The sequence below is a fragment of the Ursus arctos genome, unplaced genomic scaffold (assembly GCF_023065955.2).
Source record: "Ursus arctos isolate Adak ecotype North America unplaced genomic scaffold, UrsArc2.0 scaffold_5, whole genome shotgun sequence".
NCBI classification, from domain to species: Eukaryota; Metazoa; Chordata; class Mammalia; order Carnivora; family Ursidae; genus Ursus; species Ursus arctos.
Genome location: NW_026623067.1, coordinates 64920353 through 64937550, shown reverse-complemented (window position 1 = coordinate 64937550; position 17198 = coordinate 64920353). Strand labels below are relative to the sequence as shown.

Below are 17198 nucleotides of genomic sequence, written 5' to 3'. Positions count from 1 at the left end.
CATTACTTCACGTAATTTAAAAGGAGTATACTGTCATCAGGTATAGCTAGAATGAGATATTCAAAGGATGGAATCAAGATCTGTCTTTTTCTTGGCTCTGTTGTCTTCTGTTGATTATATTTCATTTCCAGGAAGGCTATGTCTATGTGCCCACATCTCCATCCTTTTACACTATTAGCAACAATAATCTCAAAAGGAGAAAGTGTCTCTTTTACATTCATGCTTCTGAGGTCTTAGGAAAGTTTTTGATTAGCTCACCTTGGGCCAAATGCCTACCCCTGAAGCAATTACTATGGCCAAGAGGATATGGTCATCCACACAAACCACAGACATGAGAATGGTGAATGTGGAGGAGGCAGGGTGGGGGGTGGTAATTACCATAACAAAAGGGGAATGGATGGTGAGCAAGCAACAAGATATGTCTGCTATCAAGGTCATTTGCTAATAGCAATGGAATTGGGAGTTGAGTAGAAGACCTCTGAGGAATAGTGATTTGGAATAGTTCTAAAAAATAGATGGGGGCTTAACTCCGCCAAGTAACAAGATTGACAGAAACATTAAGGATCTACCTAAAGTTGACTGAGCACAGACAAGATTTCTTCCACTAGTGCTTAGCTCTCAGGGATTAATAAAAACAATAATAATATTTATGTGTGAGGTATTTCTTAGAAAGTGCATGTACTGACTTATTAAATCTTTATAACAACTCCATGAGAGTGATTTAAGGACAAGATCATATGTCAGTAGAGGAGGTTGATCATAGCACTGAGATTTCACTGATGGATGCAGTGAAAGTAGAAGGCTATGAGGAAATCAAGCCTTTGTGAAAGCTGAGGACAGAAGTGGGGCTGGAGGGGCGCCTGGGAGGCTCAGTCCTTAAGCGTCTGCCTTCGGCTCAGGGCGTAATCCCAGAGTTCTGGGATCAAGCCCCACATCAGGCTCCTCTGCTAGGAGCCTGCTTCTTCCTCTCCCACTCCCCGCTTGTGTTCCCTCGCTCGCTGGCTGTCTCTCTCTCTGTCAAATAAATAAGTAAAATCTTTAAAAAAAAAAAAAAAAGAAGTGGGGCTGGATGGAGGCCAGTGGATAGGGAGAATAAGAGGGTGAGGCTCTGAAGTCTCTGTGAGGTTGATTGGGATTAGGAGTGAGAGAAAGACAGATGTGGAAGAACAGGAAGTTGTGGTCAGGAAGCAGTATATTAGAGGTTAAGATTTTAGGGGGATTTCAGATCCATTTCTGCCTTTCATTCTTTAATCTACAAAAATACAGTTTTAAAAATTATCTAGACCAGTGTCTGATTGAGTCCTGAGTAATCTTGAGCAAGAAATTTAACTTTTTCACACAAAAAATAGAGAGAAAGGAATCCAAGCATAAGACTAAAGAAAGCCATCAAACCACAAGGTAAGAGAAAAAGAGAAGAAAGGAACAGAGAAGAACTACAAAAACAACTGGAAAACAAGTAACAAAATGGCAATAAATACATATCTATCAACAATTACTTTAAATGTAAAAGGACTAAATGCTCCAATCAAAAGTCATAGGATGATTGAATGGATAAAAATAACAAGATCCATCTATCTGCTGCCTACAAGAGACTCACTTCAGACCTCAAGTACATGCACACTGAAAGTGAAGAAATGGAAAAACATATACCATGCAAATGGAAGTGGGAAAAAAGCCAAGGTAGCAATACTTATATCAGAAAAAATACACATTAGAATAAGACTGTTGCAGGGTGCTTGGATGGCTCAGTGGGTTAAGTGTCTGCCTTTGGTTCTGGTCATGATCCCAGGGTCCTGGGATTGAGCCCCATGTTAGGCTCCCCACTCAGCAGGGAGTCTGCTTCTCCCTCAGCGCCTCTCCCTGCTCATGCTCTCTCTCTCTCTCTCTCTCTCAAATAAAATCTTAAAAAAAAAAAAAATAAGACTGTTGCAAGAGACAAAAAGAGCACCACATAAAGATAAAGGGAACAATCCAACAAGAGGATGGAGCAATTGTAAATATCTATGCACCCAACATAGGAGCATCTAAATACATAAAGCAATCATTAACAGACATAAAGGGAGAAATTTACAGTACTACAATAAGAGTAGGGGACTTAAGCACCCCACTTACATCAATGGATAGATCATCTAGACAGAAAATCAATTAGGAAACAGTGGCTTTGAATGACACATTAGACCAGAAGAAGCTAACTGATATATACAGAAATTCTATCCCAAAATAGCAGAATACATATTCTTTTCAAATACACATGGAATACTCTCCAGGATAGATCACATGTTAGGCCACAAAACAAGTCTCAATACATTCAAGAAGACTGAAATTATATGAAGTATCTTTTATGATCACAATAGTGTGAAACTAAAAATCAACCATAAGAACAATTCTAGAAAGAACATAAATACATGAAGAGTGAAAAACAGGCTACTAAAAAAAAATGAGTAAGTAAACCAAGAAATCAAAGAGGAAACAAACAAACAAAAAATACATGGAAACAAATGAAAACAAAAACATAATGGTCCAAAATCTTTGGGTGGTAGCAAAAGCAGTTCTAAGAGGCAAAGTTATAGCAATTCAGGCATACCTCAAGAAACAAGACAAATCTCAAACAATCTAACCCTATACCTGAAGGAGCTAGAAAAAGAACAAATCCCACAGCTAGTAGGAAGAAGTAAATAATAAAGATTAGAGCCAAAATAAATGAAATAAAGACCAAAAATCAATAGAAAAGATCAATGAAACCAGGATTTGGTTCTTTGAAAAGATAAAATTGATAAACCTTTAGCTAGACTCAAGAAAAAAAGAGAGGACTCAAAAAAGAGAAGAAAAAGAAAAGAAATGTAACTTATCTGAAACTCCCATTTCTTCAGGTATAAAATTAGAGATGATAAAATGCTTACTTCATAAATTGTCTGAAAATCAAGTGAACTTATGAACATAAGACACCTCCATTTTACTATATCTGGTGTGCAACAGATGCTCAATCTACTGTACATATTCACTCTCCCTTTTACATTATCACCATTGTCATCATCATTACAATTAGCTTATACGTAGTTAAGAGAAGCTTTAAAGAAACCATAAGGACAACACTCAGTGTCTCATTCATCATGTACTCTTAAGACTTAGCACAGTGTTTGGCACACAAGAGGGACTCAGTGAATGGATGTGGAACCCAAGTTCTCTGCTGCCTTCCATTTCAAGGATTACCTAACCTGTTGTCTTTGAAGAAAAGTAATTTATTCTCGAATCTGCTTCTGATTCAATCCACACTGGAACGTGCTTCTCTGCCTGACTTTATTGAACAATTATTTATTGAAACTCACTTTGCATCTGGCACTAGAAATATAATGCTGCAAAACAGCTCTCATGGAGCTTCTGAGCACAGCGGAGGAAGACATTACTGAGATAATCTTACAAATAAATGTAAAATCATAACTATGATATGTACTACTAAAGGAAGGTTATCAGGAGGAGACTGACCTAGTCAGGGAGGTTGGGGAAAGTTCCCTTATGTAAATGATACTTGAGTTGAGGATGAGAAAGAATTAATTTGACAAAAAGGGGATAGAAGAGCTCCCCAGGCAAAGAGAACCCTCTATGTAATCTCTGTAAGGAGGAACGCATGGAGAATAAGACCTGTGTGGCTGGAGCAGAGAGATACAGAAGGTGTATTGTACTGGATAACGCTGGAAAGGGAAAGTGGAGACCACAACATGCAGGGCCCAGAATCTCCACCACACCACCACTGGCAACCACACAGAATTGTAGGACACCGTTTTCTTGACAGGATGCTGGTCTTAGCCAAAGGAAAATGAAGAAAATGCCTTACTTCACTTTACTCTTTCCCTTAATTTCCCATTCACCACTAGCCCAAGACTGCTCTGAAGAGAATAATTTTTTTATTTTTTTATTTTTTATTTATTTTTTAAATTTATTTATTCGACAGAGAGAGAGACAGCCAGCGAGAGAGGGAACATAAGCAGGGGGAGTGGGAGAGGAAGAAGCAGGCTCACAGCGGAGGAGCCTGATGTGGGGCTCGATCCCATAACGCCGGAATCACGCCCTGAGCCGAAGGCAGACGCTCAACCGCTGTGCCACCCAGGCGCCCCAAGAGAATAATTTTTTTTAAAGATTTTACTTATTTGAGAGGGAAAGAGAGAGAGTGAGAGAACAAGCTGGGGTAGGGACAGAGGGACAAGCAGACTCCTAGCTGAGCACAGAGCCCCACAGGGGCTCTATCCCAGGACCCTGAGATCATGACCTGAGCCAAAGTCAGATGCTTAACCAACTGAGCCACCCAGGTGCCCCTGAAGAGTAGAATTTTTATAGAAAGTATGGGGGTAAAGGAGAAGGAAATATGGCATAGTTTAGAATATGGGGCAGCTGAAAATTGAACAGACATTATTGGTTTTGAAATGTTCCAAGGCCGTCTTTCACTTCAGATTCAACTATGATGCTAATCCAAGGCCATCTATTGTCAATTTCTACCCCTAGCAATGACGCAATTGCAGCCATTGTACCTATTGGCATTTGTTTGTTCTCTTTAATCTGTCCAAAGTCAGGTTCATAAGCATGACTTCCCCCACTACAGATGAGAACAGACAGTATGTACGTTCACGAAGGAAGATTCATTTCTTTGAGTTTACTTCTTCCATCACAGTGAATAACCAAGAACGCCTAGGTTGGCCCATTGAAAACCAGTCAGATGACCTTTTACCAACAAATTCCCTTTAACAAAAATTAGAAACAAACAAACAAACAAACACCTGCCCACGTGCAACCTTTTAACAAGCATTTCTATAGCACTTCAAATGTGCCGTCGACTGTGCCAGTTTCTGACATACACAAAGATGTGTAAATCATGGTCCTTGGCTTGGAAATGCTCACATGATAAATCATTTCAATGCAATATTTTGTGATGGTGCTCTATCTGAGGTTTACCTGTGTTTTGTGTAAGCACAGAGTAGAGTGATTCTCTCTGGGGAAGTGGAATGGAGGGACTTCACACAGACGGTAACATTTGAGATGTGGCCTTGAAAAATGAATTGGAGCATTCCAGGAAGAAAGAGAAGAAGGTATATTCCAGCACAGAGAACATGTGGGAAGGCATATTGGAGAGTGTTGGAAAGTCTGTCTAGGGAGATGAACCAGGCGAGGTAGACAGACTTTATGGCCTTAATAAAGCAATGATGTAACCAAATCAATTTCTTAAAATGGACTTCAAAGCTCTGGGAATGCCATGTGGCATCATAGCTGCTTTAAGAAATTTTCCTTAGATGTTGTATACATTAGGCAAGAAAAATTCAGCCAGTTATCTTGGGTGTTTGGAAATGATTTTTAGATTCTATCCAGATTGGCATTAGAAAAACCAGCAATAGATTCTAGCCTCTCTGTGGTTTGTTCACATCCCATTTACTGTAGTCCCAAATCAGAGCACCGGATAGAGACCAGGGAATGACTTTCTTATACAAAATAAGGATGAAGTAGGTGTGCAGGTGAAATAAAATGGAACCGTGAAGCTGATTCAGAAAGTCCAGTCACTTACTATTTATCTCTGGATGGACTACACACTATTTGATTTACTCCATTACTTGGTAAGAGTAATCATTCATTGAATGACTATTACATGTCAGGAGTTTTACTTACACTAATATCTAACCCTCACACCTTCTTGAGGTAGGTTCTATCCCTATGGCAGCCACAAGAAAACTAAATTTTATAGAGATGATATAGCTTGCCCAGATCAGAGTGACTAAAAGCAGGGACTATAATGCCACAAGCTTGTGGCCACACATCTTGTCCTTAAAAAAGTTGCCTGGCCTCTCTATGGCCAAGTTCCCTCATCTATAAAATGGGAATACTCAGCTAAGCACTTAAAAAAATAAGTAAAAGTCTTCATTTACCTTCATGATTGAGGATAACAGAAGGATGACATTATTCTTAAGCTATATGGCTGTAGCTCTTAAAATTCAACATGTATAAAAATCACTTGTGGGGGCGCCTGGGTGGCACAGCGGTTAAGCGTCTGCCTTCGGCTCAGGGCGTGATCCCGGCGTTATGGGATCGAGCCCCACATCAGGCTTCTCCGCTATGAGCCTGCTTCTTCCTCTCCCACTCCCCCTGCTTGTGTTCCCTCTCTCGCTGGCTGTCTCTATCTCTGTCAAATAAATAAATAAAATCTTTAAAAAAAAAAAAAATCACTTGTGAAACTTGCTGAAGCTTCAGATTCCCAAACACACTCTCCCATCCCCACCTAAAGACACTGGTTCAGGAGACCTGTTTTTGTGTTTTTGTTTTTTTTCTTTCTGTTAATTATAGGAGCCACTAGCTGAAATCCCCTGCTATTAACCTGAAGTCCATTTGGATTTCCGCAAATCCAAAGCTTCATTCTCTTTCTTCTTCTTTTGGCTTCAACACAATGCCTGGATTCCTCAGCATCCAGAATTCTTTAATAAAGCTCAGAACTATTTTGCCTTCCTTTAGGAATAGGGAAGTGGCACTGATTCACCAACTTTTAGCCCTTAAGAAATAGCTGTCCTGGTTTAACACGTCAAAAATATGAGTATACTATCGCAACAGGAGGGGAATTGATCACAGTCTTCTATGTTTCTTTTTCTTATAAACACGGTAAGCACTAAATAGAAGAAATGAAATAAGAGGTTAAGAAAATTGTGCTCTTCATTTTACCCTCTCAATGAAACTTCTTGAAGTAAATCCCGAGGCAAGGAAGTTCTAATATTTTACAGAAATTATAAAGCGTCAGGACTTACTCTCAGAGCCAAGACAAAGCTGGCCTGGGAATTCTAAGTTGATGAAGGGTTTCTCTCCAGCAGGGATATGCCAAACCTCGCCTCTGTGCCTTCCTGTGCTGGGTCCCTGTGCACTGCATACTCCCTGGACTCGGTCCCACCTCCACCAGCCCCCCAGGCAGGAGGAAAGCCAGAATCTGCTCTATCCTGGGTTGCCACTGACAACTAGAAACTGTAGGCCTGGGAGACAGCCTCCTGGGCAGCCTGTTTTTGCTCTTTCCCAATCTGTTCAACTCCGTTTCCTGCCGGCAGGAGTGTTCTCTTTGTGCCAGCTTTAAACCACTGAGTGCCCTGGGCATAGGCCCGGCCTCTGGAGCCTCGCCCAGTGCTTGGCCCAGTGCTTGGCCCTCTGCCCAGGAGTTGTCAAGTGTCTGCACCGGGTATCTGTCCCTTCAGCCGCCTGTCCTCCCATCTTCTCCTTGGAACAGTGGGATGAGAAACATCCATCCTTGTCATTTTTCGAAGCGTACCCAAGAGCTTCTTCATGTCCTTGTTACGGGAACGGGCTCAGTGTGGTTGCAAGCACTGGCTAAATGAGAAGGGAGGGTACCAGAATTTTTAAAGGCATTTAGGGATTCCTTCACAGCCCCCCAGTGATCAAAAAACATTTTAAAGGGCCTATGGGCCCTAGACTCTGTATTCTTCAGGAACCAGAACCTGAATGGCACCTCAGCTTACAGGCCTCTTGTAGAACTTCTTCATCTTTAAGATCCTTTCGCTAAATATAGCCTTTTGGAAGAAGGGGGGAGGGGTGGAAGCTAATTTTAGCCTTAAAGAGCTTGTAGGTGAAGCTGAACCTGTCAGACTATACCTCTAGGATGTGGTACAGCCAACCAACAGCTGCCTTCTGGGTGCCCCAGGCAGGCCCAACAGCGGCACACTACAGGGGAGGGCCTAAAGAGAGAGAATAGTCAAGTGTGTGGGATGGAGAACAAACCACCGGCTTGGAACAAAGACTGACAGGAACTAGAGTCAAGGCTGGAGGCTCCTGCTACTTCAGAGTTCCCACACCAGGTTCCTGAGCCCAGAGATTTATGCCACATTCAAATCTCCAAAGTCAAATGGGCTCAGGAAATTGTAGGAAAGTAAACATATTATTTAACCACTAGGTGGGTGGTCATCACATATGTTACATGTCTGAAAATTAAAGTCAGAACAGCTTGAACCTTTCCATATCTAATTCCCAATAGTAGTTCGAGCTGAGTTAGTATCGTTCATTAACAAAACCAAGGCTTCTTCTTGCCTCCTAAAAAAAGGCAGTTAGCCCTTTGATATAAATCTATCTATAAAATAATGCTTTGTTTCCAAAATCATAAGGAAGAGAGCTATTTTTTTTTTTCCTAATTCAGGGTTCTTTGTTTCCACATATAAACAGAAAAAGATGCCCTGTCTGATTTCTAGAAAGCTAGTTTGTGGAAAAGGCAGTTAGAAAAATCTCATTTGTGCCCTTATGTACCAAAATTTGGAATAAAAAGCACTGGTGGACCAAAGAACATATTGAATGCTAAATGTAATTGTCATGATGACTCTGACTATAGCCACAATCAAAAGATATTCTAAACTCTAAACTCACAGTTGAGTTGATAACTTCTTTTTCACGTCTACCCGTTATATAACAAGTCATAGAGTAAATGGTCATTTCAAGCATGATTTATCAAATTCCCACATTCACAATGAGCTGGACGTACTTTCTACATTCCACTTTTAAAAAGTCACTAAAAATTCTTTGGCTCATGGGAGTAAAATTAAACATCCTGCCATGGATAATGGTAAGTGAAATTGCAATCTGTAATCTTGGGTGTAAAGATTAGCTTCACCCCAAAGCATTTCCAAATAAAATAACTTCAAATGATAAACTTTTCTTTAATATTCCTTATGGACAAAGAAATTCCATAACAACATTAGGGAAAAAACAACAACTGTACTTCTATGCAGTATTAAAATATTAAAAATATTTTTTAATCCATAAAACTATAATTATTATCAAGGGTTTACTAAAGCATTAGGATTTTAGAATCTTTACTGTCTAATTTAGCATACTGCACTTTTTTGGCTAAACACATAAACTCATTATAATATCAACATAGAATTTTTACTGCAGCAGCAGCACTCCTAAACATGTAAAAACATGTTACAGGTTATAAAACAGCAAAAGATTTTCAAGTGCAAAGTAATCTTAGATTAAAACTGGCATTAAGTTCTAATAAGCACATTCACTTACCATATAACACTAGAGATTGGACTGGTTATTAGAAAAAAAAGAAGGAAAACAAAAGTAGGACACTAGAGTATAGTATGTGTGTGTATATTTAAACACATATATGTATGTGTGTATGTGTGTGTATATATATACACATATTTTTAATATATGTAATATACATTGCATATATATGTAAAATATATATGTGTATGCATATATATATATATATATATATATATTTTTTTTTTTAATAGAAATTTCAACCAGGCCTATGGGAAAACAGGAACATCTCTCTCTTTCTCTCAGAACTGCTTTCATTTTGACCCAAATTTGTTGGCTTACTCGAAATGATTTTACCTTTCTTATTACAAATTCATGTGAAGTAAAACTGTAGAATCTTAGAAATTTAGAGTATCAAAAATTGTTTATCTTAAGGGAATGGATCTCATCATTATTTAAATTTCTCTCCTATTTCTTTTCTTTTGTCATTCATTTGTTAAATTTCCCAAATTTAGTCTAATGCCAACCAATGATCTGCCTGGGAAACTTGCCTTAGCAGGCACATGTCCAGATCAAAAAATAGCCTATAGCCTCTCTTAAGGAAGATATATACACAAACATTTACACATCTTACAAAATAAGGTTGAAATGGGTAGGACCACTTGATTGACATCCATTTGTCACTTTCATTGCAAAATGTCGTGAGCAGCTTCCAATAAGCTTAGACAAATTTAGATGAATGGAAGTGCTGACTAATGATGCCATTATCTATATACCAAATATATATGAAGGCCTGAAAATCCTGAGTCATTCATGGGAGCTACTAAAATGACAGGGGAGGGGAACTTAGAAAAATGGTAATAATGAAATGTCATGAGATGGCAAATTAATAAAAAGAAATAGCATTCAGATATGTAAAAAGATAAAATACGCTTAGTTTTGGGGAAGAGATATCAGTCTAGTAAACAAGGCAAGTCTTACTAATTGCAAAAACTGCACTAGTACAAGCTTTTAGCAACAAAACTATTTTAACCATCAGTAACTAAGGGTTGTTATTTTAGGAGAATGAAGTCAATACATTTGTTTTTCTAAGGCAGGCAGGGGCAGTATTGTGCTATTCATGAACTTCATTAATATTCATTAATTTTTAAAGCAGTTTGGTTAGCTTTGGCCATTATCTATGCAGATATTTTGCCTTTAAATAAAAATAATTTCAAGAACATCATTATTTAAAAATGTAATTAGCATGAAATTCAAAACCTACGTTTTCATTAGCAGATATTATTCACTGAGGGGTATATATTTTTCAGATGGGTCTGTTTTAATTGAATTCCTGGAGTAAAATTCTAAATATCATAGTGACCAAAATAACCTAAATGTAACTAAAAGAAAACTGAAAATACTTCTGAAAAATGTTCAAATTAATTTCCACTTTAAAGAATACCATAGTTGACCCAATTAGCTCTGCAAACCAATTCAAATTCAGTTGTTTGACATTCTTTAGCATTTCACAGTAGACTATTTTCACCCGTCCAGCACCTTAGATCCCTAAAGATCCCAGTGCACATTTAGTGATATTTACCTTATGAAGTAACTAAATCCAGATGAGCATAGCTCTCACATCACTGTAAAAAAGAAATTGTTTCCTCATGCTTACGGCTCCCATTGGGGAACTAGAAACTGAAAACTCTGAAAATTATCTTTGTGCAACTAGGAAATTGTGGACAGAAATGGAAAATAGTTTTATTTGTAAATAAGCCCAACCATGGAAACTGTATCCTACCCTGTTCTGCGAAAGTCCTCTAGCCTTTTATAAATCAGGTTTTTTACACTATGGCAGATTAACAACCAGGGCAAATAATTCATGCATGTGGTGTTGGAAATGGAATCCTCCACATGTCCTTGTGGATTCCTGTCCACACAGAGGTATAACCATGTTGAGTAGTACTTTGTGGATTATAAGAAAATAAATAAATAAAAGTTAAAATGCCACCCAAAGAAGTCTAAATAATGCAGGGAAATTTTTGAGGCATGGCCAACTGGAAAATTCACTGTAGTGAATAGCTAAATTTTCAAGAAAATACATTTGTGTTGGTTTTTTGTTTTGTGTGTGTGTGTGTGTGTGTGTGTAAAGAACTCCCTGCTCCGTAACTGTATTTGAATCAGTTTGATTTGTGTTTGTCAAAAGTATCCTCTAGTCCCTGAGAAACACCTGAATTACATTTTCTTTAGATTTTGCTTTTGGCTTTTTGTTTTTGTTTTGTGTTTAAGGTAAGCTGGCCCCTTGGGACTAGTACAATCTTTCCTGTTAAGGACATTCTGAAAAATAGGAAAAAGTATCTTCCTTCTTGTTATCAGAGATACATGACGATAGACATAATTTTTTCTGAAAACATGGTTAGTAACAGCCAACAAACAAGAAGAGTAAATGCGGTACCTGGCTTCCTAAATGGATTAAAGCGGCCTCTCCACTCCCCCACAATATCCTAGCGGGATAATGGCTAATACTCTCTTCGGAGACATTATGCACCTTGACTTATTTTTGAAGAGTAGAAGAGAATTTTCCTGCCCCCCAAAGCGGACGGATTTCCAATTCAAGGCAGCAAGTCTTGGGTTGCCTACTTTAGGTCTACCCAACCCTCTCAACCACTCACACCCGACTTCACATGAGGTGGGGGATACCAGCAATCCTTTCTGATCTCCAGCGTCTGAATGCCATTATGCGGCCTTTCAAACTAGATACAAAGTTAGTATCGGGGTCTGAGGTTCCCTCTCCTCCAGGAAAACTCGTGGCCCCCAAGTGACACTGCTTCCTGAATGCCTAGGGTCACAACTCTGCAAGTCAGGCCTTATCCTCTCCAGCAGTCCGAGCAGGATTGATCACATCCGGATAAAAGTACGGAATGGAAAGGGTTAATCAGCATCCTCCTCTCTCCCTCCTCCCCAGAGCTGGACGGGGGGTTGGGGGGGGGGCTGCCGCGCCGGGAGCATCTCAGCGGGGGAGCAACTGGAAACCACAAACACCCAAACTGGGTAGCAGCAACTTGAACTAAACCGGAGACCTGGCTTAGGGAAAGGAGTCAGTTAAGTTTAGACCGAATGGTTTAATCAAGGTATCAGAACAGACCCATTAAAGACAGAAAAGGTAGCACATCCCTGCCCTCAAATCCCAAGGATTTCTTTTTATGTTGCAGTTGAAGCCTCAAAATACATTTTATGACCCTAATGCCCTTTATTCCGAAAGATCTCAAGAAGTGTCTACAGAAATGTCCTGCAGGAGTGCAAAAAGAGCGGTGGGAGTGTAGAAAGCCCCCTCTCCCCGGCGTCTTTACTTGACCAGCGCTTGCAGGTAACCTTTGTTGCGTGGCTGGGGGACGCAAAGCGACAACCTTGGCCCCTAACGGTGCAGTATCCAAACCCGCGGCAGGGCAGAGCCTGCAGCCCCAGCCCCCTACCCACCTACCCCGCGCCCAGCTCCAACCGCCTGCACGCCCCTCCGCAGCCCCTTCCCCACTCCCCACCCCGGGGGCTGCCCATGATCTCCCCCCACAAACCCACAGGCGCCCTAAGCGCCCACCAGCAAATTTCTACCAGCCCCAGCCTTCCAGGAAAGAAAGAAAGAAAAAAAAAAAGACCATGACATCACGGGCAGGTTTATTTGGGTTTGTTTGTTTGCTTGTTGGCTCGATTAAATACTCGTGGAAGGTGAACGTACCCCACACAGGAGAAGTTTGATGTTGACAAACTTCTGGTGGCAGCGAGACTGTGTCAGCACAACTTCCGGGATAATGAGAGCTGCTTTGCAGGGAGCGCGGCAGCGGCGGCGGGAGGCGGCCGCAGGACGGAACAGCAAATGCTATTCAGCCCGAGCAGTTTCAAGCCGCCCGAGCTGGGGAATTACTGTAGTCGAGCTACGGCTCTTACCACCGGCGCTGGATCTGGGCGCACGTTAGGGGGGGAAGCTGCAGGCACAGGGCGCCGAGAGGGGAGCTTTCAAGTTACTTTGCTCCATCCCTGCACTCGGCAGAGGCTTGCAGGCTGCGTGGTAACTGCAAACATCTTGTTCCCTGCTTCTTTGGGCGGCCTCTCTGGAACCAACCAACTTTTCTCTCCTCAAAAACTCCCTCTTTGTTTCAAATAGGACTCTCCAAAATTTATTCTTGGGAAGACTGACAGCCGGGGTCAAGAAACAGCTGTTGAAGTTAATGTTTCTTCCTCCCACTTCGTCTGATGGTTGTGCCCTGCCAAGACAAAGTGAGAGGCACTGCCTGGTGGCTCTTTAAACAGACATGCATTTAGCCAAAAAAAAGACGGGGAGAGGGGGTGTTGAGGGGGTATATTTTCCTGCTTAACATACAATCTGATCAGAAATGCGACAGCATGTGCCTTTCAACTTGTGCTGATTACTTGCTGAAAAGATGTTGCAGCTTTGAGTTTTGAATACTTTGAGCAGTGGGGGGCAGGGATGGCGGGAGATGTGGTTGACACTTTCCATGCTTTCCTAAAGGGGCAACAATTTTAAACCTTCCTCTAACCCACCTCTTACCCTCCAAGAATGGTAGAATGGCCTGGGGGAGGGAGAAAGAGTTGCATTCCTTTGCAAGGTTTAACTCACATTTCAGAATTCAAGCTATTATGCAGAACAAGGGCTTGCCTGGAGCTAGGCAAATAGTTTTTATTTGGAGACCTAGGCCAAACCCGGCGGGTGCTACCAGCTCTTGGTGGTGCTTGGTGGCTTTCTCCAGATTAGGCCTGTCTCCTCTCCCCTTCCCCAACCCTACTCCTTTGCCTTTGCTCAGAGGACATACTCTGAGGGAAGCTACCCTCTTCCTTCTGCAGCTTTCTCTGTGAAGATCGGTTAACACAGCCCTTTCCCTGCTTGCTCTGCTTTTTAGAATGCCCCGTGGATTGTTGAGGGGCCCCTTGGGGTTGTCCTCCTGAGTCTCAGTCCCCTAACTGAGCCCTACGCAGGTGTCCAGCCTCTGCAGTGGGAGTGGGTAGATGGGAATTCTGTTCCTTCCACATCAGAAAGCTTAACCACTCTCCAGCTGACCCATTCTCCTTTGGGAATGCTCCAATCACTTGGCCTCTCTCAGACACAATCATACGAAGACATAAAAGGCCCTCCTTCCTCACCACCAGGTTATCCTGTCACCACATCGCAATGCAGTGCTATCACAAAGTGATATTGCATCAGGCCCATGGATATTTTAGGAAGCTCTCAAGCTAAGTCCAACAAGGCTTTCGTGCAGGCATCAGGGCCACACTGCCAAAATCAGGGCTGCGGAGCTGCCGGACAGGTGGTAGAGATGCCTTCTCTATTCTCAGCTCCATTACCCACTCACCCCCTCCACATCCTCCTAACCAATCAGATTCACTTGGTAGCTTCCTCACCCCTCTCTTTGCCTTGATCTCAGATGCCACCACCTTTGTTTTCCCTTATAGCTCTCTGCAAAGTGTTCGGGTCCACCTTCTGATGTATTTCCTGTTTTTCTGCCTGTCCTGGTCATTCACTGAGATCTTAATTAGTATTTGTTCTTATTAACTATAAATCGACTGAATTACACATGCAGTTGCACTGGCTGCTACACACACAGCCTCCAGCTTGGATGTCTGCAGGCCTCCTTGGCTTGTTTGACTTGGGTCAACTTTTCTCATTCTCTCAGACTCCGGGCTGCCCAGCTGGGCTGGCACAACGGCAGCGGCCAAGAGTCAGTGCAGCACCCTCAGCAAGTGCCCGCTTCTCGGAGTCCTGCTCATGCAATCCAGCAGCCAATTGACTTAAATTCCTTCTGCTTTATTGTTCTCTGTCCTTAGAGAGGCCAACTCTCAGCACAGAGCAGGGCTGTGAGGCAGACCTCCGCTGATCCTGAAGTTGTAATTCCCCACTGCTGGCTCCTGCAGTTTTATGATGGCCTCCGTTTTTCTGAGATTGACAGACATAAACCTCCAGTGTAGAGGCCTGCAACAGCACCCTTAAAGACTTCTTTGTGTGGAAATGTAACCTTAGGGCAAAGTCAGCCTCACTCCAGGAAAGGCACATTCTCCTGCTACAGGGAAGCACTGGGCTGGGAAAATGCTGGGATTTCTCCTTCTGGATGGCTACCGAGAGCCTCACAGGGGCAACTTTTTTTTTCCAATTTTTTAATTTTTTTTTTTTTAGTTTGGAAGGGGGGGCGGGTGTGTTGGGGCATTGGAAATACTTTAAGTGGAGACCTGTAGTGGCTATCCAGGGAACTCTACATGCTATCAGAGGAATCAGATGTCTTTCCTTTAGGGGGTGGGTCTCTAAATGCAATCGCTCCTGAAGCACCCACACACTATCCAGGTCAGGATGTCCCCTGGTGGGGTGGCAGTCAGCATCATCTGCTACTCTTGGGGCTAATGCTACCTTGCCTAAATGGAATGCCTTTGGATCACTTAGAGAATCTGATCTTTATGCAGGTGTTGGGTTAGACAAATTACTCCAAAAAGCAAGGGTAAAAAGATACAGAATCTTAATTTATCATGCAGGATTAAAGTCAGATTTAAATCAGGTAGAATTATTATGGGATTTAGAGCCCAAGTCTTTTTCCAAAGAGGAAAAAGGACTAAACAATCCTCTTTGTTGAAATAACATCAGGAATGTAGCATCTTAGGTTTGGAGGTTTGGTTGTTTTTGTTATGTTTTGTTTTTTAATCCACTTTTTAAAAGTTCACCTATATTTTCAATCAGTCAAATAGAACAGTACTAGGAACTTTGGTTATCAGATGTATATGAGTAGGCATTAACTATTCCATGGAGAAGAGTACAAAAAAAGGTGAGATGAAAGTGTGCTCTTGTCATCACAGAGAGCTCACTGTAGGAACTGGGCCAGTGCCTCGATTAAGGGACAGGTAAGATATAGCTAGTTAGAGAAGATGAATCTGGAATCAGAGAGAGGTTAGAAAGATACCAGTATAGTTCATATGGAATTTAGTTGAGATGTTCAGTCCTGTAGCTCCGGGAACTGGAGTTATTAGGATAGAGAGTTTAACACAATGCTTTTAGTCAATGTTTTTGAAAAATGTATTCTCACAGAGTCAAGAACATGGATAGTGAGGAAATGGAAACAAGCAGATGTTCTCAGATAGCGTTTGAGATTACAGAATATGGACAGAAATAAAAATACACAATGCAATTCTTTTCCCCTTTCTCTTTTCCTCCTAAATCTAGATAGAAGTTTAATTTAGGATTAAAAGGCTCACTGACTTCTTCCAGCTTCTCCTCCTGTTATCCCATCCATACTCCAGTTCTGGTTTTGGGCAGAGCTACAATTGTCCTTTGTAGGGAATTGCATGAACTTCTGTGCTGGTTTTCTAATGTGGGAAAATGTCTACTAGGGAGGCTAAGACCACCAAACTAGTTTCATTATGACCCAAGGTACACTTAAATCCAGCCCTTCAGTGGTGGGCAACTGGCCCAGCACAGTCTTCCTCTATAGTGCTCATTAAAATGTTATTTACATTTTACAGTATGGTCCCACGCCATACGTTGGGATTTTATCTTGGCAAATAGAAAGATATCTTGTGATATCTGGGCTTGCAAAGTTTTAACTTCTACTAGGGACCTGCTGGTGATTTGCAAAACAAAGTCATAGCATATGAAAAAGAGATCTTCCATTTCAGTTCAAATTTGTTGGCAGGGAAGTGAAGAATAAAAGAAAACCCCATGATCACAAAATTAAACTTATTAGCCAAATAGATTTTAACCTTTGCCTCCTTTTAAAAGTGATTTTAATGTTTGCCAAAAGCACACAACAACTCTGAAGAAAGTAAACTTTATACTTTGGTCCTGAACCTACTGCAAAGGTGGTGAGCTCATCTTCATAACTAACCTCCATCTTTTTGCCTCGGAACTCTCATTCATGTGACCAGAATTTTTCCAGATCAAAAACAACATCACTGGGGTGCCTGGGTGGGTCAGTCAGTTAAACGTCTGCCTTTAGCTCAGGTCATGATCCTAGGGTCCTGGGATCGAGCTCTGCATCGGGCTCCCTGTTCAGTGGGGAGTCTGCTTCTCAGTCTTCCTCTCCCTCTGACCCTCTCCACTGCTTGCGTGCTCACCTCTCTCTGTCTCAAATAAATAAAATCTTAAAACAACAACAACAACAACATCCTTAGTCCCAGTCACTTCTAGGTGAACCAAACCGCATGGATTCTTACCT

General features: G+C 41.5%; 1 protein-coding gene across 1 annotated transcript in view; it reads right to left on the bottom strand.

The window, feature by feature from the left end:
- ATG10 (autophagy related 10) overlaps nt 1-17198 on the bottom strand; it is a 450669-nt gene that overhangs the window by 348392 nt on the left and 85079 nt on the right. The gene's annotated exons all lie outside the window — the stretch shown is intronic.